Source organism: Chrysochloris asiatica, unplaced genomic scaffold, assembly GCF_000296735.1.
Source record: "Chrysochloris asiatica unplaced genomic scaffold, ChrAsi1.0 scaffold00058, whole genome shotgun sequence".
Classification (NCBI taxonomy): Eukaryota; Metazoa; Chordata; class Mammalia; order Afrosoricida; family Chrysochloridae; genus Chrysochloris; species Chrysochloris asiatica.
Window position 1 is genome coordinate 14,516,729 of NW_006408576.1, and position 14,570 is coordinate 14,531,298.

Genomic DNA, 14,570 nt, shown 5'->3' on the forward strand with positions numbered 1-14,570 from the left:
CTCCACCACGCTCTCACCTTGTTATCAGCTGAGACAGAGCAACTGCTTAAGGTAGTGCTATAAAACCGCTTGGCTCTAAACATTCTAATAACCACTCAGGGAGAAATCTGTGCTCTCATTCTTACTGAATGCTGTATTGACATATCGGATTATCACCACTACATTTCCATGGCTATGCTACAGAGGCAGGGCCATATTTCAACAATCCATCAATTATCTACTGACCCTTTTTTTAGGCTGACTTGACTCCTTACCCTCAACAAGGCTTCTTATTCTCCTACCAATTGTTGGAATCTTATGCCTGGTTATAACACTTTCTTGTAATATATATTCTTGCTGTGACCTTTGGTTACAATTCTCCAACACCCAGGTCTGAGAGATCATGCAAAAACCAGTGGTAAGATTATAAGAGCCATTTAGAGGCATTGGGTTGAATGTAGGGATAGAGCACAAATGCTCCAAAATGGCCCCCACTAATGCTAACATATATCTTTTATTCCTTCCCCCTGCTCCCCTTATGCCTTATGTCTTGCTTTAGTTACGAATATGCTAGGAAGGAGCTGACAGTCCCCTCCTCCCACTATGTACTTTTGGTGTGCATAGTTCTCTAGGAAGGGACAGACAGCCCTGCACCTGGAAGTTTTCCTATCTTTTTCATGTTACATATAACACCCTCAACTGCACTGACACATGTGAAGCTTGTATATCCCATGATATAAAACGACCCTCACCCATGCCCCTCTATGAAAAATCATGCTTATCCAGTAGGCTTTCAGTGGAAACAGCTATCCTTTTCTGGGTTAGTAGGTTTCATTTCAGCAAACCATCTCTTTTATTTTAGTTTGTGTAATAAACTAATGTTTTTTGGGTTTGTCCCTTGTCATTTTCAGTCTCTCAGCAACAATGTATGAGGAAGGATTTTCCCTTCTGGGCCTAACCCCCAACATCTGTCTAGGGGAGTAACTCTAGATACACTTAGAAAATATACACTGCCTGATAATAAAGCTTCTTCTCCCTGATTTTGGCAGTTCAGTTGTCAGAAGTGTGTAATGTACGCAGGATGGCATCTGAACTTAATGTCAAGCAAGGCTCAAGATGGAGTTATGGCTCTGACTGCAGACTGCAGTCTTCCAAAACCCAAATGCCTTCAGGTTTCAGGCTCTAAGGCAGTATTTATAGTTTTTAAGCAACCCTTGGAATCACTTCTGATTTTCTATGAACAAATTTGTATTTGAACACATACACACAAATACATATTTATGTATTTGTAAAATTGGCAATCTCCTGTAAAATTAGCACTATCTTAACCTACCCTTGGCAAAGAAATATTACTTTAAAGAAAAGAAAATCCACTGACACTTAGCTCAGCCCTCCATAAAGACAAACCTTGACATTATTATGCAGAGCAATTTAACACCATTCCAGATGAGGCTTTTTTATCTATATTTGCATAACTAAAGGTCCTTTGGGGAGTTTTCCCAGAACAAATGAACAGTTTGCATCCAAGGTAAGTATAGGCCTTTACCTGATAGGAAATATAAAACTGCTTGCAAATTTAAAGATAGGTTTTAAATCTGTCTTTTCATTTAAGGTTCAAAAATCTTGAAGTCCATTTTTCAGCCAGGGTATCTTGTTATCTGTAATTAATGTGGAGAAAAAAAGTAGTCACACAGAAGACAAACTCAGTACAAAGGAAATGAACAGGCAGATTTAAACATGGATGAACTTGAAGATCATCTTACTGAAATGATTTCTGGGGTCTGTGATCTTACAATAGAGAGGAGAGGTACCCATTAGATTAAAAAATGGCTGAAACTGAAGATGGTTTAACACAGAGATCTAGAGAGAGGGTGCCTCTAAATGGAACTAAGGGTTTGGAACTCAGGAGGCAGGTTCTGTTTTCCATTGGTTGAGCCATTGTTTTCTATACTTTCAGACATCCTTGTTCAAATTCCAGAACTTCTGGGACAGCAAAGCTGGCTTGCTCAGGACCAGAATCCTAAATGAACGATTATTGTTGTTGTTAAGTGCTGTCAAATGAAAGATCAATTTTAGTAAATGGGGGAGCGTGGTACCTCCATAGGACAAGCACTGGACAACAAGTTCAGATGCTTGAGCCCACCAGCCACTCCACAGGAGAAAGATGAAGCTTGCTACTCCCTCAAAAGATTTAAAGTCTCAGAAAACCTATGCAGGGTCTCCATGATTCAAAAATGACTGCACAGCATTTCACAGCAATTTAGTTAGTGGAGTAGTGGTATGGTGCTAAGGATAAGTGTTGGACTGCTAACTTCAAGATCAGTTGTTCGAATCCACCAGCCATTCATCAGAAATCCTATATGAGGTCATTATGAGTCAGAATACATTTGATGCCACTTAACAACAACATAGTAAGTAGTCAATTTTCCTGGTGATGTAATTGGTAATGATCAACTGAAGTCTCTTTTATCCTTTTTTAGTAGTGGTGGGAGGAGGGGAAGAGAAGAACAGATATGAGAACTATCTCTAGATGGGATTTATGGCATCAAACAAAGATAGCTCTGGAAAAAAAATCCACATTTTGGCTACTTAAGGCAAAATCTTTTAAAGGCAGTTATAGTACTATAGGTTAAGCACTTGACTGCAAGGTTCAATTGAACTGCAAGGTTTATGGTTCAAACTTACCAGCCGCTCCTCAGAAACCATATACAGGGTCACTATGGATTGGAACTGATTAGATGGCAGGCACTTAACAACAACAACATACAGAATTGTTCTGAGTTGGAACTGACACTTAACAGTAACAGTTAAGCCACTTAGGTCCTCTTGTTCAAATAAACATAAATTCTTTCATTTGATCTACAGCTATGAGATAACATTTTATTTGAATATTTTTTAAACAACTCAATGAGAAATTGTTTTAGTTTACTCCATTTGGGTTGTGAGAGATTTTTCTTTGGTTTGGTAACGTGCTGTATTTTAGACCTGTGACACATAAAAAAGAAAAAAAAGCATTGCTCCAAAATCATAGAAAATTTATTAAACTAAATATCAAAATGTGAATTCATTGTTTCTCAACATATTCTCCATTAGATCTAAATACTTCTGATGGTGATATTTCCATATCTCTAACCCTGATGGAATAAAAATGGAAATCTATCAAGAAAGTGAGGCAGCACAGAAGGCACTTACTCATCTCTACCAAGAAATTTGGAAGACAACTATCTGGCCGACTGATTGGAAGAGATCCATATTTGTGCCCATTCCAAAGAGAGGTGACCCAATGGAATGCAGAAATCATCGGACAATCTCTTTGATATCCCATGTAAGTTAAGTTTCGCTAAAGGTAATACAGAAACAGCTGCAAGCATGCATTGACAGAGAACTTCCAGAGGTTCAAGCCAGATTCAGAAGAGACTGTGGAATGAGGGATATCATTGCTAATGTCTGATGGATCTTGACTGAAAGCAGATATCAGAAAGATGTTTACCTGTGCTTTATTGACTGTGCAGTCTTTTGATTGTGTGGATCATGACAAGCTATGGACAGCATTCTGAAGTATGAGTATTCTGGAACACTTAATTATGATCATGAGGAATTTGTACCTGGACCAAGAGGCAGTTGTTCGAACAGAACATGGGAACACTGAATGGTTTTAAATTAAGAAAGGTGTGCAACAAGGTTGTATTCTTTCACCATACTTATTTAATCTGTATGCTGAGCAAATAATCTGAGAAGCCAGGTTCTATGAAGAAAAACATGGCATCACGATTGGAGGAAGATGCATTAATAACCTGCGATATGCAGATGATATAACCTTGCTTGCTGACAGTGAAGAGGACTTAAAACATTTACTGATGAAGATCAAAGAGCACAGCCTTCAGTATGGATTGCAACTCAATGTAAAGAAAACCAAAATCCTCACCACTGGACCAATAAAAAACATTCTTATCATTGGAGAAAAGATTGAAGTTGTCAAGGACAACTATCAACACTCATGGAGGCAGCAGTCAAGAGATCAAACGATGTATTGCATTATGCAAATCTGCTGCACAAGACCTTTTTGAAGTGTTGAAAAGCAAAGATGTCAGCTTGAGAACTAAGGTGTGTGCCTGACACAAGCCATGGTATTTTCAATAACCTCATATGCATGCGAAAGCTGGACAGTGAATAAGGAAGACCATAGAAGTATGGATGCCTTTGAGTTATGGTGTTGGAGGAGAACATTGAACGTACCATAGGCTGCCAAAAGAACCAATAGATCCACTTTGGAAGAAGTGCAGCCAGAGTGCTTCTTAGAGGTCAAGATGGCCAAACTTCATCTCTCATACTTTGGACATATTGTCAGGAGGGAACAGTTGCTGGAGAAGGATATCATGTTTGGTAAGGTGGAGGGTCAGAGAAAAAGAAGAAGACCCCCAATGAGATGGATTGGCCAAGTGGCAGCATCGATGGTCGCAAGCATGGCAACAGTAGTGAGGATCAGGCAGTGTTTCATTCTGCTGTGCATAAGGTCTCTATGGGTCAGTACTGACTCGATGGTACCTAACAACAACAACAACCCTTTCCCTACGAATCCTGAATTCTGGGTTCTTTGATTTACATGTCAGAACAACAGGTTTGGCTATTTGAGTTTGGAGAAACTCAAATCACATTCCTTTTGAGGATCTTTGTGTTTTGGGAACCATAAGAATTCTAAAGAGCAAGATCAAGATAGCAGGGTATATGGGGTAAGGCTTCCCAATGAAATTGTTTTAGGACTGCTGTTGCTACCCTCAAAGATTTAACAGGTGCATTGCTGTGAAGGATTAAAATTTCCTGACACAACTTTCCTGGTCTTTTTCTCACCAATACAGTTTTCAGTTTTCTTAAAATGTCTTAATAAGCTCTGTGATTGCACTGTATCCTAAGAGAAAATCTATCAATATGAACTCTTTGGAATAATAATTTAAAAAGAGAGTTGCCAAAACCTTCTGAACTGATCTCTCCCTTGAATTTAACGGGTTCAGCCACTGGTTTGCAATCTACTACTTGAATTAGATCTTTTTTTTTTTTTTTTTAGTTTTCCAGGCACTTTATGTTGGTTGTCCGTTGCTATTTGGTGCAATTAAATTGGTTCTGACTCATAGGCACCTTATACACATCAGAATGAAATACTGCACATTCTGTGTCAGCCTCACAATCATTATTATTATTAAACCCTTTGCTGCTGCTATAACAGAAATACCACAAGTAGAGAGCTTTACCCAATAGAAATTTATTCTCTTATATTTTGGGAGGCTAGATGTCTGAATCTAGAGCACTGGCTGTATACCAGCATTCCTTGTAGATGTGTTTTAGCATTAATCTTTCCATGGATCCAGGCTTACTCAAGCCATGGTATTTTCACTAACCTCATATGCATGCATAGTTGGACAATGAATAAGGAAGACTGTAGAAGAATTGATATGCTTGAGTTATGGTTATGGTATTAGAGGAGAATATTGAAAGTAACATGGATTGCCAAAAGAGCAAACCAATCTGTGTTAGAAGTATAGCTAGAGTGCTTCTTGGAAGCCAGGATGGCCAGACTTAGTCTTTCATAGTTCAGACATGTAATCAGGAGGACCCAGTCCCTGGAGAAGATAGCATGTTTGGTAAAGTATTGGGTCAGAGAAAAAGAGGAAGACCCCAAACATGGTGGATTGGTACAGTGGCAGCAGCAATGGGCTAAGGCATTACAACAATTGTGAGGTTGGCTCAGGACCAGGCAGTGTTTCATTCTGTTGTGCATAGGGTCTCTATAAATTGGTACTGACTTGATGGCACCTAGCAACAACAACAACAACAGGATCTTCATAGTTCAGGGACCCCAGGTCCAAAGGACACACTGAACTTCTGGCTCTTCTTTCATGGTGGTAGTAGATTCCTCTTATCTTATCCCTCTTCTCTCTCCTTTTATTTCTTATATACTCCTGCTAATCTGCCTTACATTGGATCAGGGTCTGATGGGATTAAGAGTAGTGTGGCACTGTAAAATAAGCACTGGATCACAAGGTTGGTGGTCAAACCCACAAGTTGCTCCTCAGAAACCCTATATAGGGTCACTATGAGACAGAACCAACTCCATAGCACTTAATAACAATATCCCACCCTTAATCCTTTTATTGATTTCCACATCACATACCAGATCTCATCATGGTGTTTTATCACATAACTACCCCAAACCACTGTGAATCATGGCCCCGACAAGCTGACATATATTTGGGGGGGTGGGGGGAAGGGGCACAAGTAAATCTAAGACACACCCTAATGAGACTTTGACAAGTATGTGGATTAGAAAATGTGTCTACAGTTGTCCACTGCACACAGAATTATGTTTGTAATAAACCCATGATATATGAACTGGAACTCAAATAGTAGCAATACTTCTTTACTTTACCCTTGTATTAAGTCAGTATACTGTCCTTCTTTATTCCTCTGTTCTTGTTAAGTGTCGTCAGGTCAGTTCCAACTCATAGGGATCTTATACAGGAGCAGCTAGTAGGTTTGCACTGCTGACCTTCCACTTGGCAGTCCAGTGGTTATCTTACAGTGCCATACCAGGAACCCCAAGCCTTAAAAGAAAAAAGCAACCCACATTGTCGAGTCAATTCCAACTAATAGTGATGCTTCAGGACCGAGTAGAAGTGCTCCATAAGGTTTCTGAGGCTGCAAATCTTTTAGGAAACAAACTGCCTCATCTTTCCTGATGAACTGCTGGTGGATTTGGACTGCTGAACTTTCAGTTACCAGCATAATGATTAACCCATGGTTGTTGTTAGATGTCATCGAGTTTGTACTGACTCAAAGCGGTTGTGCATAGGCACAACAGCAGAAACACTGCCCAGTCCTGGGCCAACCTCACAGTTGTTGCCATGTTTGAGCCCATTGATGCTGCCACTTTGCCAATCTATCTATCTGTGAGTCTTTATACGGTTTTCAGTGACTACATATTCAGAAGTAGTTTGTCTCTCCTTCTTCTTAGTCTGTCTTCATCTGGAAGCTCATCTGAAACCTGTCCACCATGGGTGACCCTGATGGCATTTAAAATACCCATAGCATAGCTTCAAGAATCACAGCACCACACAAGCCACCACAGTATGACAAACTGACAGATGAGTGGTGGTTAATCCACTGAGTAACCCAGGATTTAGTACCTAGTTAATTCTTATAGTGAAGAGTGGTAGCTCTGTAGGTTAAGTACTAGACTTTGAACCACAAGGTTGATGGTTTGAGCCCACCAGCCACTCTTCTCCAGCGAATACATCCAGGCTTGGAAACTGTATACTGGGTCGCTGATTCGGAACTGACTCAACAGCACAACAAAAACAATTCTAATAATTAAATATAAGATTGTCATGAGTTTTGATGGAGAAAACAGAGGTATCAGCTAAAAAAGAAAATTGTCATCATTTGGTTCAGGAAATGATACCAATATTCTTATCTACTAGCCTCTGTTTCTCGTTGCAGTCCACTGATCATTGTACAGTGCTACACTAGGAGTCCAAGGATTAGGTTGGTACAATATTTTATAGCCTTCATTGTACAGATGAGAAAAATAAAGCCCGTAGAGACTAAGGGAATTCAGTAAAGTTGTTGTTGTTATTAGGTGTCATACAGTGGGCTCCAACTCATAGTGTACAACCCTATGCACAACAGAATAGAGCATGCCCAGTCTTGCATCAGCCTCACAATTGTTATGTTTGAACCCATTGTTGTACCCTCTGTGTCAGTCCGTCTTGATGGTGGTCTTTCTCTTTCTCACATAGTTTCTTCTTGACCAAGTATGATGTCCTCTTCCAGAGAATGATCCCTTCCAATAAAATGTCCAAAGTACATGAGATGAAGTCTTGCCGTCCTCACTTCTAAGGGAAATTCTGTCTGTACTTCTTCTAAGACAAATATATTTAGTCATTTTTCAGTCCATGATATTGTCAAAATTCTTTGGCAACACCGTAATTCAAATGCATCAATTTTTCTCTTGTATTCCTTATTCATTGTTCAACTTTTGCATGCACGAGTTGATTGAAAATACCATCACTAGGGTCAGGCATATTTTAAGTCTCAAAGTGACATCTTTGGTCTTTCATACTTTAAAGAGGTCTTTTCAGCTGATTTACCCAACACAATACATTATTAGAGGTAGATATCTAGAAAATGTTATACTTGGAAGTTGCACTGCTAATTTCCTAAATCCAACTCTCTTGTTTTCTCTGTTCTATTTTGCAGACTATTTTGGGTACTGGGAATTAGAAAAAATTACATTAAGCTATCCACCAATTGCATCTCATCAACTCCTATTCGTAGTGTCCATATTGTTGTTGTTGTTAATTACCGTGGAATTGGTTCTGACTCACAGTGACCCTGCACAGGATTTCTGAGGCTGCAAATCTTTACGGGAGCAGAAGGCCTCATCTTTCTCACTATGGAACAGCTGGTAGTGTCCAAATAGGAAAGAATATTCTGTAAAAATATTTCCTGGTTACTTCTAACCATTGGAATCCTAGTGTGGTGCTACAGGATTAGTACCAAACCGCAAGGTCAGTTTGAACTACAGGTTGATTGTTTAAGCTCACCAGTCTCTTCAGAAACCCTATACAGGGTCACTATGACTCAACGGCACTTAACAACAGTAACATATAGGACAAAGGAGAGCTGCTTCCTAGGGTTTCTGAGTCTACCAATCCTTCCAGAAGCAAACTGCTTCATCTTTCTCTTGGGTGGCAGCTGGTGGATTAGAACCACCAACCAATCATTCAGTTAGCAGCCCAAGGCCTAAGCCACTGTACCACCATGGCTACTTGATGTTAGTTTTAGGTGATTAAATAATTCTACATCACCAACTTTCTGTAAGGCACTGTACTTAACTCTTCTTTTTGTAAAGTGCTTTTGAGAAAGTTTCAACTCATAACAACCATGTATAGGCTTTCCAAGGAGTATCTGGTGAGTTTGAACCATTGACCTTATGGTTAGCAGTCCAGGGATTATCCTGTCATACATTGCCACACCAGGCACTATACTAGGTACTTTAAATATGTTATGTTATTTGATTGTCACCAATACATTGTGATGTATTTCTATTATTTTATAGATGAGAGGGCCTTAAAGACTCAGATAAGTTAAGTAAATCTCCTAAAGGCACATAGATAAGGTCATGATTCAATCCCAGATATGCTGTATGTTTGTGCCTTGTACCATTTCCTGGGAGCCAGTCAGCTTCCATGCTCCATTAAGTGGTTCTAAGTCGAAGGACTGCAGGAGTCTAAGGGAGTCCCCACTCTTCTTTGGGGCAGACTGGGCAAACTTCCCAGAGAAAATGGGGTTGACCCTGGCAGCTGTCCAGCTCTGACAAATACATATCCTGGGGGGGTTACTGCTTTGAGATAATAAGCACAATCATTCCTTATTTCCTCTGTTGGATGACTGCAAAAACAAGGTTTCATAAATAGATTTCACCTAGAGCCTCATGCTGGGTAAGAAGAATGAGGAGCTGGTAATGACAGTAGAGACAGACTTACGAGAGTGTCATTTTCCTTAGGGCATGGGTGGAAGGCAACATCTGCCCTCAACTGACCACTTTCAAAGCGGGTGTATACCAGCCTCAGATTTGGCCCTGAACTCACTGAATCAAACAGTGCTCTTGATGTGAAGGTTACTGATTTTAATTAATTAAGCAAACACGTCTTAATGAACACTCATCCCCAACCCCCCTCGCTGTGCCCCGGCACCACCATAACATGGCATTTGTTTCATAGTGGTTTCTGGGTTGCCACCAAACCAACTCTGTGATTCACAAAAATCTTGTATTTAATGCAGCAGCAATACCTATAATAGAAAAGGGGGTGGGGGTAGGGGGAGACACTGCACATTTCACCATTTCCATCTCGATGAGGAGAAACAAAGAGATAATTATAAACTGTTTCTCTTATTGTTGCACTCACATTAGACATGTGCATCTCTCTCTCTCTCTCTCTCTCTCTCTCTCTCTCTCTCTCTCTCTCTTTTTTTTTTTTCCACAGAAAAGTAATTCTGTTGTGGAGATGGTACCAGGTGCATGGGGGTGACCTCACACACACCAAATCGGGAGCTGACATCCATCACACTTTGAAATTTTGGATTTCATCATTTCCTGATCTTTCTAAAGGGATCACAGCACCTGGCCCTCACAGCTGTAGTTCATTTAGAAAGCAATTTAAAAACCGAGAAAAAAGCAAATGACATCTTGCTGCCTCAGCCTTGTCATTAAGTATAGCAGAATGGCCTTCATTTATGAGGCACATGGCTAAGAATTAATATCTTTCAGGGCTTTCTCGAGTAGAGATTACAAAAGGTTTCAAAGACCACTAAATAATTAGTGGAATGACTGAGGCAAGCAAAAAAAAAGAAAGAAAGAAAATCCCTCTTTTCCGTTCTACAGAAGAAAATTGGAAATTACACTGACTTCTGTGTGTCCTAAATGTTGGGGCTCATCATCACAGCACCCTTATATAAATCGTGTTCTGTACGTTGCTTTGCTTCTTTTGCCTACACAGACATGTTCAATGTCTATGCTCCACTTCTGCAGGTACTATATACTAGTAGGAAGTAAACAGTAAGTTTTTCTTGAAATGCTTTCCTAGGATGCCTCTGATGGATGAAGATGGCTTTAAACGTCTTAAAATCATCTGACATGTGTCCACACTCCTACATAAAGCACAAGGCCCTTTAGACCAATCTTAGAGGGAGCAGAAGTTCCTTGGAAAATGATTATAAAGTGAAAAACAGCTCCAGGTAAGGTTAAAGAAAGGTTCCTTGGCGGCACAAACTATTGGGTTGCGTTCATTTACTAATTTAATGGTTGATGGGACGAACCAACCTAACAATATTAGAGAAGAAAGACCTAGAGAGATACTTCCTTAAGGATTAGAGCCAAGAAGGCCCTCTGGAGTCATTTTTTTGGTAAGACACAGGGTTGCCATGAGTAGGAATTGACTCAACAACACCAGGGTTTTGTTGTTACGGTGTGTTTTTTGAGAACATAGATGTTTTCCAAACTCTTTTTTTCCTCTAAAATGAAATAATAATAATAAAGATCAATAAAATTCAATTCTGTTGAGTTAATTCCAACACATAGTGAGAGAGTAGCATTGCTCTATAAGGTTCCCAAGGCTGTAAATAGTTATGTGAGTCCACTGCCACATCTTTGTCATGGAGCATCTGTGGGTGTAGACCATCAACCTTTAAATTAGCAGCTAAGCACTGAAATGCATTACCATGTTCCACACTTTAACTCTTTAGACCATGAAACGTAGAAAATGATTTTCTTCTGGGTCTCAATTTTCTCATCTGTAAAATCAGTGTTAAAAGACATGCCTTCTGGAATTCTTTACAGACCTAAGATGGAAACCAGCTCAAAAAAATTTGTCAGTTCAATTCTAGACAGGGGCTCCTAGTCCCAGACTCCAGAGACAGTGTCAACTTTCTTTCAGACTTAGCTTCTTTTGATCAGAAATGATCATTTGCTCAGGTTGAATATTATCTGTAAATGTTCTTATCATGATGAAATCCAACCTAAAAACAAACCCTTCTCCACTGAGTTGATTCCAAGTCTTATCAACCTGTTTAAGGAGCAGCTAGTGGTTTTAAACCACTGACCTTGTGGTTAGGCACCCAGTGCTTAAATGCTGTGAAAGGTGGGCATAATTATGTTCATTTTATAGTAGGACGTAGAACAGACACTGATTTCTCTGACTCCACCTTACAATGCTTCCTGAACTGACCATGTAGCATCTTTTTAGTCACTTTGAAGGAGTCACTCTGGTTGAATTTCTAGGATATTATCAGTCTGGAGTCCTGGTATGGCTCTGTAGGATAAACACTGGACTGGTAACTGCAAGGTTCAAACTCACCAGTGACTCCTTGGAAACCTAATACAGGGTTGTTATGCGTCTGACTCACAGTATTTAACAAGAACAGCAACAATCAGTTTGGTTTGCCTGAAATGTGGAATTAAGAAGCCCAACACCACTATTTGTCCTGCATTCCAGCTTCACTCATAACTGTACCTCTCTATTTCTTTATTCTCTATACAGAAATGGAATTTGGCTTATCAAGGTTGAATGTCATATGAACTTATGCATTGCCTTCAAGTTGACTCTGACTCCTAGTGAAGTAGGTGAGGTGGAACTGCCCCATAGGGACTGCTAGCATGGTACTGTAGGATAATCATTGGACTGCTAACCACAAGTTTGGCAGTTCAAATACACCAGCTGCTCCTTAGAACCCAGGTTGCTATAAGTTGGAACTGACTCAACAGTACTTCACAACAATATTTATGGAAGCAGACGGCACATCTTTCTCCCATGAAGCTGGAGAGTTTGAACAACAGACTTTCAGGTTAGCAGACCAGTGCTAAACTATTGTGGCAGCAGAACACTTTCATTAAACTTATGTCCTATTAAATTCATCAGAAAATCTGCTAGAAGAGAGAAATAATGCTTATTTTAAAGAACATTCTATGAGCCAGCATGATAAACGCCATCTATGCATATATTATAAAATTCAATTGTCATAACAACTCTGCAAAGTGAGTTTTATAAACCTGTAAAACCTGTAAAGACACAAGCTGAAGTAGATTAAGTAACTCTCTCTGATGGTGGTGGTGGTGGTTGTGTGCCATTGAGCCTTCTCTGAGACTGGTGGTGGTTGTGTACCTTCCAGTCAGTTCCAACTTATGGCAACCCTGTATAAGATTTCTGAGACTGTAACTCTTTATAGAAGCAAACAGTCTCATCTTTCTCCCAAAGAATGACTGGTAGATTCAAACTGCTGACCTTGTGGTTAGCAACCCAGCTTAATCCACTACACTACCAGGGCACCTTTACTTTCTCTGATACATAGCATTATTGTTTCAGACAGTATATTTGCCTTACCTATGTGAAGGTTTTAGATCCTGATTCACTGTTATGTGGGTAAGAGCCCCTCCTGTGTGGAAAGGATATGTCTCTACCACATTAATGCTTCATGTGGTCATGTGACTTCCTTTAGCCAGAGGAAAATGTGTGTCTGTCTCAGCTTAGAAGAAGTTAAAAACCATTGTGTGTCTCCACCAGTTCTCTTGTGCTTGCTTTCTGGTATGTTTCACACAGTGATTGCTCTTGAGCATGGGTCCCATGAGAGGATACATCCAGAATAGAACTGGTGCCAAATCACAGGTGCCATCAGGTCCTGTGAACAGGAAAGAAAAAACTTCTTTTCCTGTTTGTCTTTTATGAAAACCCTGAGATATTGAAGATTTTGTTGTTGAAATAGTTTAGTTATTAGTTTTAGGTGACATGGGGTAAGTTCCAAGTCACAGTGGCCCTATTTGCAACAGAATGAAACACTGCCTTATTCTTTCTCATAGTCCTTGATATGTTTGAACCTATGGTTGCAAACACTGAGCTAATTCATCTCTTTTAAGGTCTTCCTCTTTTATTTGTTTATTTTTCCAGATTCTCTACTTTACCAAAAACTATACCCTTCTCCAAGGATTGGTCCCTCTTGATAACTTTGCAAAGAGTATTCTGGCTAACCTTCTTTAAGACAGATTGTCCATGGTATATTAAATGTTCTTTGTGTAATGATATAGAACTTCTTAATTGTGTCTTTCCACAGATATAGTCCATTTCATTCTTGTGTATTCCATCTGACAAGATCCATGTGTACAGTAGTTCTTTATGTTGTTCAAAATAAGTCTTTGCAAAGAATAAGTTGTTGGTCTTCAAATTTCTACTACATGAACTCTGGTATTATTTCCATCACCTAGGTTGTGTTTCCTAGCTACCGATCTTACTTTTTGTTTCCAATTTTTAGCACAGGACTGCTAGGTCAGTTTGAACCACAAGGTAATCAGGTCAAGCTCACCAGTGGATCTTCAGAAATCCTATGCTGGCTCACGGTTGAGTACGAACCAACTCAATGGCATTTAACAATAACAAAACATATCATAGTAAAAGCTAGTACTTTTGCTCAAGGGCTTAAAACAAGTGGTTGTTTCTGCTGGCATTGTTCAAAGTATACACAAAATTCTGATTGAGTTATCTACACAATAATAGGTAGAGCTAGACATTGTAACTCAATTAAAAAGTAGAAAGTAATATATAATAATTATTGGGTCACAGAGTAGGTAAAACCTCAATGTACCATTAGATAAAAAACAAAAAGGTCATTCATTCACTGAGATGGTCAATTTCCCTTAACATCTGTGAGAAGAGACAGGGCAATGACATTAAGGGGTGCACAGGCACGTGACAGCATCTTAAGTAGGCAGGTGATAAATAGTACAATGTAGAGGTTGGCACTGACTCATCTCCAAAATAGAGGATGTAATCCACACAGACTTTAAATGCCATATTCATGGAGCTCTCCTGTTCCTTATTTCATGCTGTAAAATTGAAACTATATATGTATTTATTTTAAAGGAACCCACAGGTTATTTTTAGGATAATCATGAACAGTTTTCAACAAAAGGCATTAGGGGAGAAAGGGGGGCGGCGGTTAGGGACTGATTAAGATGGTGTTCCTTATTGTTTCCATGTGCATATATTAGT